Source organism: Lathyrus oleraceus, chromosome 6 (genome assembly GCF_024323335.1).
Source record: "Lathyrus oleraceus cultivar Zhongwan6 chromosome 6, CAAS_Psat_ZW6_1.0, whole genome shotgun sequence".
NCBI lineage: Eukaryota > Viridiplantae > Streptophyta > Magnoliopsida > Fabales > Fabaceae > Lathyrus > Lathyrus oleraceus.
Window position 1 is genome coordinate 361,814,811 of NC_066584.1, and position 13,066 is coordinate 361,827,876.

General features: G+C 34.6%; 1 protein-coding gene across 4 annotated transcripts in view; it reads right to left on the bottom strand.

Annotated features, from left to right (window-relative positions):
* Nucleotides 1-649: 649 nt before the first annotated feature.
* Nucleotides 650-13,066, bottom strand: part of LOC127092216 (arogenate dehydratase/prephenate dehydratase 1, chloroplastic) — a 46,284-nt gene continuing 33,867 nt past the window's right edge. For 2 of the 4 annotated variants that reach the window (XM_051031057.1, XM_051031055.1), the window contains exon 13: nt 650-1,500. The gene's annotated coding sequence lies outside the window, so the exon portion shown is untranslated. Of the gene's footprint in view, nt 1,508-13,066 lie in introns of all 4 variants that reach the window. The other 2 variants (XM_051031058.1, XM_051031052.1) reach the window with 1 other exon arrangement.

The window sequence follows — 13,066 nt, forward strand, 5'->3', positions numbered from 1 at the left end:
TGTTGTGGAGTTCTAGGACAGGAGAAATCATGGGAAATGGCATTAACATCAAAGTGTTTTTCAAAATCTTTGTTTTCAAATTCTCCACCATGGTCACTCTTGACTTTTACAATTCTTAGATCCTTCTCATTTTACACTTGAGAGCAGAAGGTAGAAAATACAGAATGTGACTCATCCTTGTGTTTGGGAAATTTTACCCATGCCCATCTACTATAGTCATCAACAATGACTAGTCCATACTTCTTATCATTGACAGTGGCATTTTTCACGGGGCCAAACAAGTCAATATTAAGAAGCTCCATTGGTCCGGAGGTTGAAACAATATTTTTAGCCTTGAAATATGTTTTAGAAAACTTGCCTTTCTGACATGCTCCACAAAGAGCATCTGGAGAAAATTTAAGATTTGGCCGGCCTCTGACTAAACTAAGCTTTTCAAAACCAACTCAATCAAACAATAACACAAGCAAGAAAAATAACAAAGTTATTTTATACTGGTTCACTGTTAACGAAGCTACTTCCAGTCCACCCTACAAAGGTGTTTTTTTTATTTTGAACAAAGAGTTAATCCACTATAACCGAAACTGATTATAGATACCACAAAGACGAACCGTATTTGTTTTCTTGAGTCTATATATCTAAAACCTAGTCAGTCAAGGAAGTCACTCAAACAACTTTGAGATTTACAAGTGTGTGTTTTACAAGTATTTCTTATAAGAAAGCATATTAACACAAGTTAAATAAAATGAATATCTTCACACAATAATGAGCAACAACTCTTGTGTGTTTACAAAGACTATACACATAAAGTATATACTTTCGTAGAGAGCATGTGTATATTCAATAGTGTAAGCGTTAGCACGGTGAATTAGCATGAACATTAGCAACTTCTTCCAATCTTCCAAGTCTCCTTTTTATAGGCAGTTAAAATATCCGTTTGAGGGTAGAATTGGAACTATAAATTGCAGCTATCTCTTTGTGTAACTATTTTCATATAGGAGACAAAATGGTACAATAGTATTGTCCGTAACCCACAAAATCAGCGTAGTGGGGGGAAGGGAGATCTTGGACTGTGTGATGTTTTTCTGATGCACAACCTTTTGAGATTATCTTCTAATATTCAGAGGCTTTTGATTAAATGATGTTGAAGCATGCTTATAAGGATCAAGATACTAGTTGACAAAATCTTTAGAACTTCGGTCTTTAGAGTCTTGACGCAATTCCTCATAACCTGGTCTTCAGAGTCTTCAGATCTTGCTCTTCAAAATCTTCAGAACTTGAGTGCAAAATCTTGAAGGCTGACAATCCTTCAGAGGCTTTTCAATCATAGTCACAACCAGAAGCTTTAGAATAAATGTTCATCAAAACCATTGTCTAAGAGCTTTCTTGAACTTAACAACATCTTGTAAAGCCCTTGTATCTCTTCATAGTCAGAGTGTGTTGATTCCAAAATCAGATGATGTCACACATCAATGCTTCAGAGTCAGAATCTGTTACCAAAAGCTGCACACTAGATAAAAACCATTAGTGTACAAAATTGTTCTCTAAGAAATAATACATTGTTATCATCAAAATTAAGGGCTAGATGCAGAACCAAATCTTGTTCTTACAATAGAGAATCATTTAATGATTTCCACTTGCATGTTTAAAATTTTACAATGAGTCTATTTGTACTTGCTAAGTTTAAGGTTTTATTGGTTAGTTCTCAGAAGACCATTCAAATGGTGTTTAGTTGGAAGTTCATCCGGTTAAATCTCCGGGGATCTTCCAGTGATTGTTATTTTGAAGGGTGTTGCTGATAACTCTTGGGAAATATCGATTATTGTACGTCACATTGTTTCTTGTCATGCATTTTCAAATAAATCTAAAAAATTCTTTCCATCCTCACTTGTTAAGTTGAAAGAACACGAATTTTCTCTTTGATGGTCTTCTATCCAATATTTGATAGATGTAATCCCTACTTTTTTTTCAGAGTCTATCATTGATATGTTTATCCTAATCGGTGACAAATTTTCTCTTTGATGATCTTCTATCCAGTATTCGATAGATGTAATCCCTACTTTTTATTCAGTTGGTATATCCTTGATATGTTCATCTTAACCGATGACGGGTATCCTCCTTAACAATTTCCAGGCAAGACTAACCTTGATATGTTCATCTTAACCGATGATAGATTTTCTTTCCTTTGAGTCTATCCTTGATATGTTCACCTTAATCGGTGACAGATATTCTCATCTTTGGTCTTCTTCCCAGTAACTGGTAGTTGTAAATCCTATTTCTGAAGCTTTCCCCTGCAAGGCTACTCTTACCCAGTAACTGGTAATGAATATTCCCTCCTGATGGTTTCCAGCGAGTCATCCTTGATATGTTCATCCTAACCGATGACGGGTGTCCTCTCTGTCAGACTTTTGTTATCTCCTTACCCAGTAGCGGTTAGTGGATAATAGATTTCTTCTCCTCCTATGTTGAAGTTTATTTCTTCCCCCAGTTGAGTTGAGTGTGCTTCTCCTTAGTGATATCTCTTTCCCCTACATTGATTCAAGAACTTCAGTTTTATCCTGATCTACTTGTAATTCACTGCAGATGTCTTGTTTCCTCGGCTGAGTCTTTCCATTTGATGGAATTCCTCTAGTCCCCTAGTAGTTTTTAAGTCGTAGCCTGGCCTACGCATAACCCTTTATCCCCCAGAGTCTTTGTCTCCTCAGTGAGTTTTCCTTGTGGAATGCATTATGCTCCTGCGGATCTTCGGTATGTCTGATTTGTTTTCCTTTGTGGCAACATTTCCCCACAGAGAATTTGCTTTTTACATACATATCATATGCATCATGAGGTCTCTTAGGGACCAACATTTGTTTCTATATGTTGTTATTTAAGCCCATTCTATTGAGTCGACGCGAAGATTTTAATCTTCACCTCCTCAGGTAGAATGACCTTAAATATGGGCATCTGTAAGACCCCTAATTTTGACCCTAAGATCCCTCATACAATTTCATCATATGCATTAGCATTGGGATCATACCTTGACATCCTCCTTACCCCTCTCTCATTGGGTTTGTTTTGGGAGAGATCACCAAGCACCATGTGATTGTATCATACTTGTATATTATCATTTTACTAACCAAAATACCAAAAATATGCCTTTGTATTTGCCTAACTCTTTTTGTAGGTAGGGCATGATCCTCATTGATCTATCAAGTCCATATCAAGGGTTTGAGACCCTCATGACTAAAAGCACAACCATGGATTGATCAAAAATGTCTAAAAGCATCATATATGAGTCCCAATGATCTTTAAATGTCATATTGATCTAGTATTCTTCAAGAGTTTAGAAGTGATTTGCCTTGGAAACCCTAGTTTGACTAGGTATCTTAAGTAACTTCTCCAACAAGCTATCTCACCAATTGATCAAATTTCTCAAGGGACACTTAAACATTCATCATATTATGCATATATGATCTACCATGAGCCTAAAAAGTCAAGAAAATTGAAGATTAGCAAGTTGGTTGGTGGTGGTTGGCCAAATGAATTCATCTGATAAAAACTGGGTCTCCCTAGACCTTATCTCCTACAATTTTCACCATATGAAAATGATTCCAAGAGAAAAGTTACTCTAAATGACATTATAAACAACTTTAATGTTGAGACCTAGAGCTATTTTTTGCTTGGAAAATCATTTTCTATGTTGAGACATTATAGGTCATTTTGTCTAAACCCTAATTTGAAAGTCAATTTACCAAGGCCATAACTTGCTCAATTTTTATGTGATGAAAGATTTCCAAGTTTCCCAATCCAATTCCTGATATATAATTAAACTTTGATTTTTGGAGTGAGAGCTAATTCAACTTTTATGAGCATGTGATATAAGGGTATATTATAGGTCATTTTTTACCTATACCATTGAACAAGTGATTTTCCTCAACTTCAAAAATGCATAAGTCTATCATTCTAAATCCAACTGACGTGAAATTAGTTACCATTTTGATGGTCTTTGAAATATCTACAACTTTGCTGAAGACACGTTTCTCATTTGAAGCTCACATAAAAAGTTAAGCAAGGTGGAATTATTGAGATATATGGCTTGACACCTAGAAAAATTTTCAACATGTTGAAATTTCCAAACGTCTACCTCAAAATTCACCATGATCCAAGTTCCAAATGTAAATGTTTTCAACATCAAAGTTGTTCCCCTTGATCTAAGCTTTCCAAAGAACCCAAGTTCATGCATTTTGGATGTGATTTGCTAGGGCTGCGCATGACTTTAACAGGTCTACATGATTGGAAGAAATCAAATGCCAAAAATCACATTTCACATTGTCTTGACATCCAAGCCTCATTTGAACTTCAGAAGGATTATACATGAATCAAATTGGATTGCTTGATGGGCCTGTACACGCCCATGCAAGCTTGTGCATCACCATGTCCAAATTTAGTAATTTTTCAAGTGTGCAAATATCAATCCCAATTGCTATAAATACAAGCCCTTTGAGCTCAATTCAAACACACCTTGCGCGCCAACTTTTCCCTCCAATTGAAACCCTCACATTTCAAAGAAAAACATGAGAATTTTCAACTTGAAAATTGAGTTTGAATCTCACTGTTTGGATATTCAAAAACTCCAGGATCCAAAGCTTTATACCATTGCCAAACCTCTCCTGCAAGCTTCTCAAGTGTGATAAGATCAAGGTTGAAGCAAGCAAGATCCATTTCTGCACAGCATTGAAGGTAAAATTCAGAAAACTTCTTCTCTTAGATTCTCACTCAATTCTCATCAATTCTCTTGGATCTTTGGTTGTCTGAAGTCCTACCAATGTAGGCATGAAGATTGAGTTTCTTCGAGGTCAAATTGAAGCAACTCAGTTGTCACACCTCAAAATTCACATCCTCATATCTTTTTATATATTTGGAGTTAGTTGAAATTGAGGTCAGATTCGTGCTCTACACCATTTTTCTTTCAGATCATGTCCTCCTTTTTTATTTTGGTGATGGTTGAGGGTGGACTAGTCCGGTGAGGTCCACCGGAGAAGAAGGCCGGAGCTCTGCCTCCGGTGGTGTGTTGGCACGTCTCCCAGCCACAGGATCCATTCAAATTATTTTAATCTTAGGCGTTGATTTTGATTACCACGCTTGTGGCGCGCTGACTAAGTTCCATCATGGAACGCACGTTTGTGTCCACTTGATATTCCACCTCAATTAATGAGGGAGATCAAGTGACTCACGTTTTTTTTTTTGTTTTAATTCATTTGATTTTCATTAATTCATATTTATTTTAATATTGATCCAAAAAATATGAGAGGTTCATGAAAAATATTTAAATAAATCCCTCTTCCATATTTTGAATTAAAATTATTTTTTGGATCATTATTAATATTTTTCATGATTGAATTGATTTTGTGATTATTTTTAATTGTTTAAAAATACTTTTAAGTCTTTAAAAATTCTGAAATTTTTTCTCCAAGGTTCTTTGACCTTGTTTGACCTATGATAAATCTCATGGCTATTTCTTTGGTGTTTTGATGAGGTTTTAGGAATTTGACAAACCATATTTAATTTAATGCATTATTTTTAGTATTTTTAAATTGAATAAATGCCAAATAATTGTGTTGACCTCTTGTGATGGTTTGTGTAACTTTGACTTGTGTTGTTGGGCCTTGGTCAAGGTTGATTTGACTTTGCTAGATTAATATCATTGGATTTAGGGGATTTGATGAAATGTATATTCCATCTCCCAAAATGAATGAATATTATTAATTTGGTAAAAGTACTCCTTTGACTAATTTGAGTTTTGATCCATTCCCCTACCTCTTCATCTAATTCCCCTTCTTTATGCATCCATTTCATTTGGCCTATGATATCTCAAAGTCCTAAAGCTAGTTGATTGAAGAATCAACATGAGTATGGATGAGATTAGACCACCTCTTTTGCATATTCTTCTTGTGTGTGGTATTTTTCATGAGCATAGTCCATTATACTATGTCTCTAACATGCATTAACACCAAAATTCTATTGCCCAATCTCAAATAGTTGTGACTTCTACATAAGTCCAATTACGATTGCTTAACATAACGCTAAATTTTTGATGCAAAAGGCATAACATTCTAGTTAGTGAGATTGTAAGCCTCCCCTCTTTCATGGTATTGTGTGGAAACTTGGCATTTTTTCCTTCCTTTGGAAGATGTCTTGGCTCAAGGATTCATGCTTATGATAAGTGGGTTGAGTGTTCTCCAAAGAATGACTTAAAAAGCAAAAGCAAAACAATACTAACTTCTAACTCACTAATAACTAACATTTAATTTCAAGTCTTTTATTTTAATGCACTTTAATTTTTAAGCTCTACTCATTTTCCATTATTCATATCATTCTAATTGTTTATATTAATGCATTTTCACTTTGTCCACTTGGACCATATTGTGTGATATATCTTGTTTGTGTATACTTTGTTTGTTTGTGTGGTCTTTGACCAATAATGTACATAATAAGAAACAAAAATCCTAAAAAACTATTGTGTGGACTGTTGACTTGATCTTGGGCAATTGGACTTAGAATCTAGGCAACCTCCCTATGCTAAAGGACTTGGCCAATGCCAACTATCATGTAATAAAGTGCTTGTAATTTGAAACTTCATCTGATACATCTTTGGAGATCCCTTTGAGTTCATCTGGAACATGATAATTGTGAAGCTGTTATTTTGAACCTGTGATCTGTGGAATTCATCTGTTACATGGGCCAATTTAAAGAAGATCATGGAGTGGCTAAAGCTTGGATGTGGCAATCTTTATTTGATGCCTTGCTCTTCATGTTAATATTGTATGCATTGTTCGTTGCTTGATTCTAATATCCAAGGGAATTTGGGGTTTCTATATGGCATTCTTGCCTATTGGATTGCTACCCATCAGTCAAATCTCTTCAACTCTTAACTTTTAATTTTGTGCTTAGGATTAGTCTCTTCATCTCCTCCCCATTTCTTTAATTTCAAAATCTCTCCCTCCTTTTTATTAAAATTCTTTGTTTGAACTTGTTATTTTCTAAGCTCAGACCACTTTGCAAACTAGAAACTTTGGCCTTATGCCATTGCTTTTTCAAACTTCTTTTCTCAATCAAACTTGTAAATAAACTTAATTATATTTTACCTAAACTTTCAAAAAGCCAAAAAGAACTAACTCATTCACACTATTTTCTAGGCTCTTATGCCTTTCAAACTTAATTTTTGATTAAAATCAATGTACCCACTTTGAAATTTGTATCACGAACTACGAGGTTTTGATCCCTCATTTTTATGTTGGTACGTAGGCACAAGTCCGAAGATCTTGTCAAACACAAAAATATAATTAATGAATTCTTTTCTCATCCCCCTATTCTATTTGTTTGTAAACATCACTTTGTACAAAATACATATCCACACAAAAAAGGGCTCCCTAGGAGTACCTAGGACACTTTGGGTGCTAACACCTTCCCTCTGTGTAACCAACCCCCTTACCTGTAATCTCTGACATTTTATTAGTTTTGATTTGAAAACTTCTTACTTTTGGGTTTTGTTCGTACTTTTTCCCTTTTCCCGTGAAAACAATAAAAGTGCGGTGGCGACTCTTGTTATTTGATGTCTAGCTTATCCATAGCTTGATAATCATGAATTTACCGCTACATAGTGGAGGGTTGAGAAAATAACTCATTAATTATATTTTTGTGTTTGACAAGACCTTTGGACTTGTGCCTACATACCAACAGAAAAATGAGGGATCAAAACTTCGTAGTTCGTGGTATTAATTTCAAAGTGAGTGAATTGCTTTTAACAAAATTTTAAGTTTGAAAAGAGGCACAAAGGCCTAACAGAGTTTGAAAGAGTGTTAGTTCTTTTTGTCTTTTAAAATTTTAAGTCAATATGATTAGATTCATTTACAAGATTGATTTAAGAAAAGAGTTTAAAAATGCCATGGCATAGGGCCAGAGTTTCTAATTTGAAATAAAGTCTGTATTTTGAAATCCCAAGCAAAGAAGATTTTTTTAAAGGGGGAGAGGTTTTGAAATTTAAGAAATGAGAGGAGATTAAGAGACTAATCCTAAGCATAAAATTCAAAGTTAAGAGTTGAAAAGATCTGATCAATGGGATGCAATCCAATAGACAAGAATGTCATAACCCACTTTTCCTTTGGACTTTAAAATCAAGCAATATCAATACATAAGTAGCAAGATGAAGAGCAAGGCATCAAATAAAGATAGACACATCCAAGCTAGCAACTTCATAGTCTTCTTCCATCTTCCATGTATCAGATAACATACTCCTTGAATGGCTCAGAATAAGGCATTAGACACAGGTTTAAAGTAACATTTGCATCAAGACTATGTAGCAAATGAACTGAAGTGGATCCCAATACTTGCATCAGATGAAGGCTCACATCACAATGACTTGGTTTCAGAAATGTTGGCATTGGCCAAGTCCTTTTGGATAGGGAATGTTGCCTAATTCTAAGTCCAAAGCTCAGATAAAATCCAACAGTCCACACAAACATTTTTTAAAGAGTTTTTGTTGTTTATTAAGTATTTTAAGGTTCTAAGACCACAAACACAAACAAGGTACACAAACAAATATATACAATCACAATATATGGCTCAAGTGAGCAAAATGAAAATAAAATAAACAAGTTAAAAGATATGTATAATGACAAATGATAAATGGCTTGAATTTAAAGTGCATAAAAGTAAATGACTTTGAAATTAAAAGTTAGTCAAATGTTAGTTGATTAGAAGTTAGTGGAGTTTTGCTTTTCAATTATTTAAGTCATTCTTTGGAGAACACTCAACCCTGTATTCACAGCATGAATCCTTGAACCAATACATATTCCAAAGGAAGGAAAAAAGGCCAAGTTTCCATACAATACCATGAAAAGGGGGAGACTTACAATCTCGCTTACTAGAATGATATGCCTTTGGGTCAAAATTTAGCGTTATGTTAAGCAATCGTAATTGGACTTATGTAGAAGTCACAACTATCTGAGGTCGGGAAATAAAGTTTTTGGTGTTAATGCATGTTAGAGATATGGTATAATGAATCATACTCCTAAAACATACCACACACAAAAAGAAAATGACAAAAGAGTGGACCTAATCTCATCCATACATGTATTGGTTCATCTAACACAAAGTTATTGATGAACAAATTAGCCTTAGGATATTGAGACTTCATTGGTTAATGAGAGGAATGTGATAGAAAGGGATTGAAGATGAAGAGGGAGGGGAAATGAGACAAACACAAATTGGTCATGGGAGGAGTTTTATCAAATTAAAATCATTCATTCATTTTGGGAGATGAAATGTACATTTCATCAATCCCCTAAATCCAATGATTTTAATCCAACAAAAGTCAAATCAACCTTGACCAAGGCCCAAACACATAGTCAAACTTCACAAGTCAATAAAAATGACTCAACACAATTTATTCACACTAAAACAAATTAAAAATCAAATTAAAATGCATTAACTTAAATTATGTTTTATCAAAAACCTAAAACCTCTTCAAAACACCAAATAAATGGGCAAGAGATTTATCATAGGTTAAACAAGGTCAAAGGACCTTGGAGAAAAAAAATCATTATTTTTGAAAAGTCAGAAGTAATTTTAAACAATTAAAAATATACACAAAAACAATTAAATCATGAAAAATATCAGTATTGATCCAAAAAATAATTTTAATTCAGAAAATGAAAGAGAAAAATATTTGAATTTTTGTGTGAAAGTCCCATATTTTTTGGATCAATAATAAAATTAATATGAATTAATGAAAAATAAAGCAATTAAAAGAAATTTCAGAAATTCAAAAATACGCGGACCATCTGATCTCCCTCATTAATTGAGGTGGCAGATTAGATGAGCCAGAGCGCGTGTTCCACAAAGGTCTGAGTCAACTGAGATGCACGCGTGGTAATTAGAAGCAACGCTCAAGATTACAATAATTTAAATGGATCCTATGGTTGAGATGCTTCCAACACATCGCCGGAGCCAAAGCTCCGGTTTTCTTCTCCGGTGGACCTCATTGGACTGGTCCACCTTCAACCATCACCAAAATTAAAAAGCAAGACATGGATTTAAGGAAAAATGCTCAGGAGCTCGAATTTGCCTCAATTTTGTCCAATTCCAAGTATATGAAAAGATACATGGAGTTGAATTTTGAGGATCATGAACTGAGTTGCTTCGATTTGACTTCAAAGAAACTCAATCTTGTTGCCTACATTGGTAGGACTTCAGACAACCAAAAACCAACAAGAATAGTGGAGAATTGAGAGAGAATCGAAGAGGAGAAGTTTCTGAAAAATAACCTTCGAGTTGATCCAATGTCACTTGATCTTGATCTGGGTTTGATTGCTTTCTCCTCCTCTTTCTTGCAGAAACCAAATGGAATGAAAAGGGAAGTGAATTTCTGGAGTTTCAATTTCCAAACTGAAGGTGAAGTTCAAGCTCGATTTCAAGAGAAATCTTAGAAAATTCTATGGCAGTGAGGGTTTGTAATGGTCTAGCAAAGCTTAGGCAAGGTGTTGATGATGAATCTGAAGCCTTAAGCTTGTCTAAATAGGCATTGCGCTTGATATTTGCACCACTTGAAATTTGGATAATTTTAGAAACCTCCTTGCATGGGTTCATGGGCAATGATATGGGCCTCGAGGATGATGCAATCCACTTCCAATTCGTGTTTAAAGAGTACTGAATGCATCATGTGCAAGCATGCAAAAGTAAATGATCATGTGAAGTCCAATCTTGCCAAAACACTCTCCATTACGAAGCCATGCGCAAGTGTCTCAATTTTATTTCAAATGAGATGATCTTGGATGTTTTGGAAAGGTGAGATCAAGGTGAGATCTTGGAATTTTGAAGTGTAAGTTTGGGAAATCAAACATATTTGAAAATTTTCTAAGTCCCAAGTCAAATGTTCACTTCTTCCACCTTGAATAACTTTTTCTATGGACTTCAAATAAGAAACATTCCTTCATCAAAGTAATATCTCTTCCAAACCTATTAAATTTGGTAACAAATTTGACCTTATTTGGATTTGGCATGAAGGAGTTATGCATTTTAGAAGTTGAGGAAAATCACTTATGCAATGGTAATGGCCCAAAATGACCTATAATCTTTCCTCTTGGCACATGCATTTGCAAGTTGAATTTGAATTTCCTCAAAACATCAAAGTTGAAGTAGATATATTTTATTTGATCATTCAATTTGAATGGCTTTCATATAGTGAAAATTGAGCATGTTATGGTCTTGAGAAGTTGACCTTCAAACTAGGGTTTAGACAAAGTGACCTATAATCTTTCACCATAAAAAATGACTTTCCAAGAAAAATTAGCTCTTGACCTCAACATTAGAGTTGTTTGGAATGTCATTTAGAGTAAAGTTTCTCTTTGAATCATTTTCATATGATTATAATTGTAGGAGATAGGGTTTAGGGAACCCCAGTTTTGACCAGTTAAATTTCTCTGGTCAATCACCATGAACCAACTTTCTAGCTTGACATTATCTTGATTTTTGGGACTCATGGATGATCATATATGCATAATATGATGTAAGGTGAAGTATACCTTGAAATATTTGATCAATTTTGAAGAAACTTGTTGAATAAGTCACATAAGATACCCAGATGAATTAGGGTTTCCAAGGCAAACCAACTCCAAACTCTTGATGATTTTTTGATAAAAATAACATGTGAAGATCATGGGGATCCATATATGATGCTTATAGCCATAGTAAACCATTTCTTGATTGAGCTCCTTACATTAAGGGTTTTAAACCCTAGATATGAGCTTGATAGAGCATATGTGAGCATACATATTACCTACAAAAGCAACAAACTATACATTGACATATTTTTGGTATTTTGGTTAGTAAACAAATAAAAATGAAGTATTATATAATAAATTGTGCTTGGTGATCTCTCCCAATGCAAACCCAATGAATGAGGGGTAAGGAGAATGTCAAGGTGTGATCCCAATGCTAATGCATATGATGAGATAACATGAGGGATCTTAGGGTCAGAATTGGAGTCTTACAATGGCGACAAATTGTTGAGCTTGCCGAGAAAAAGAACTTGGATGGTTTATGTTTGTCACTTGGGTCAACCCGAAGAGATTTGAAGCGAATTCAGGAAGTGTTTAACAGTGCTAGCTTTATTCATTCTAAGGATTGGTCTATTGTCGCTATTTTAGAAGATGATGGAGAGTAAGGAGTCCCAAACTTTGTAACACGTGGATCGATGTGACAAAACTGGATTGTTGTTGATGTTCCTTTTGTTATTCACTTATCAAAGTAATATGTTCTCTTGTTATTTTCAAAATCCTTTCATTATGCCCAAGGTGAAAGTGGATCTATGTGGGCTTTGTTTCAGATTTTTCATTATCATTAATAAAATGTTATTTCGTTTATCCATATTATGTTTTTCCTTTTTGCTTTTTCTGGAAAAAATGGTAACATAAAAAACAAGATAATAATCACTTTTATATATGCATCAGAATGTGCGTTTATTTGTTCATATTCTAAAATCAAGCATAAAATCATTGTGCACATTAATTGTTAGACCCATTGAAAATAATGATCCCATGCCCTCTTCCAACTTTGAATTTCCTGTGTTCGAAATGGAAGAAGAGGATGATGAAGAGATTTCTAATGATATGTCTCAGTTTCTTGAGCATGAAGAGAAGACCATTCAGCCTCATAAAAAGTTGTTAGAAGTGATTAATCCGGGTTCCAAAGATAACAAGAAAGAAGTCAAGATTGGGAAACTGCTTCGTCCAGATGTTAAGAAGAGGATGGTAGAGCTTCTCAGAGAACATGTGTATATTTTTGCTTAGTCTTATAAAGATATGTCAGGTCTTGATACTTATATTGTGGAACATCGATTGTCTTTGAAGCCAGAATGTCCGTCGGTTAAGTAAAAGTTGAGAAGAACTCATCCTGATATGGCTGTCAAGATTAAAAAGGAGGTGCAAAGGCAGATTGATGTTGAATGTCTTGTTACTGTTGAGTATCCTAAATGGGTGGCCAACATTGTACCAGTTCCAAAGAAAGATGGTAAAGTTCGCATGTGTGT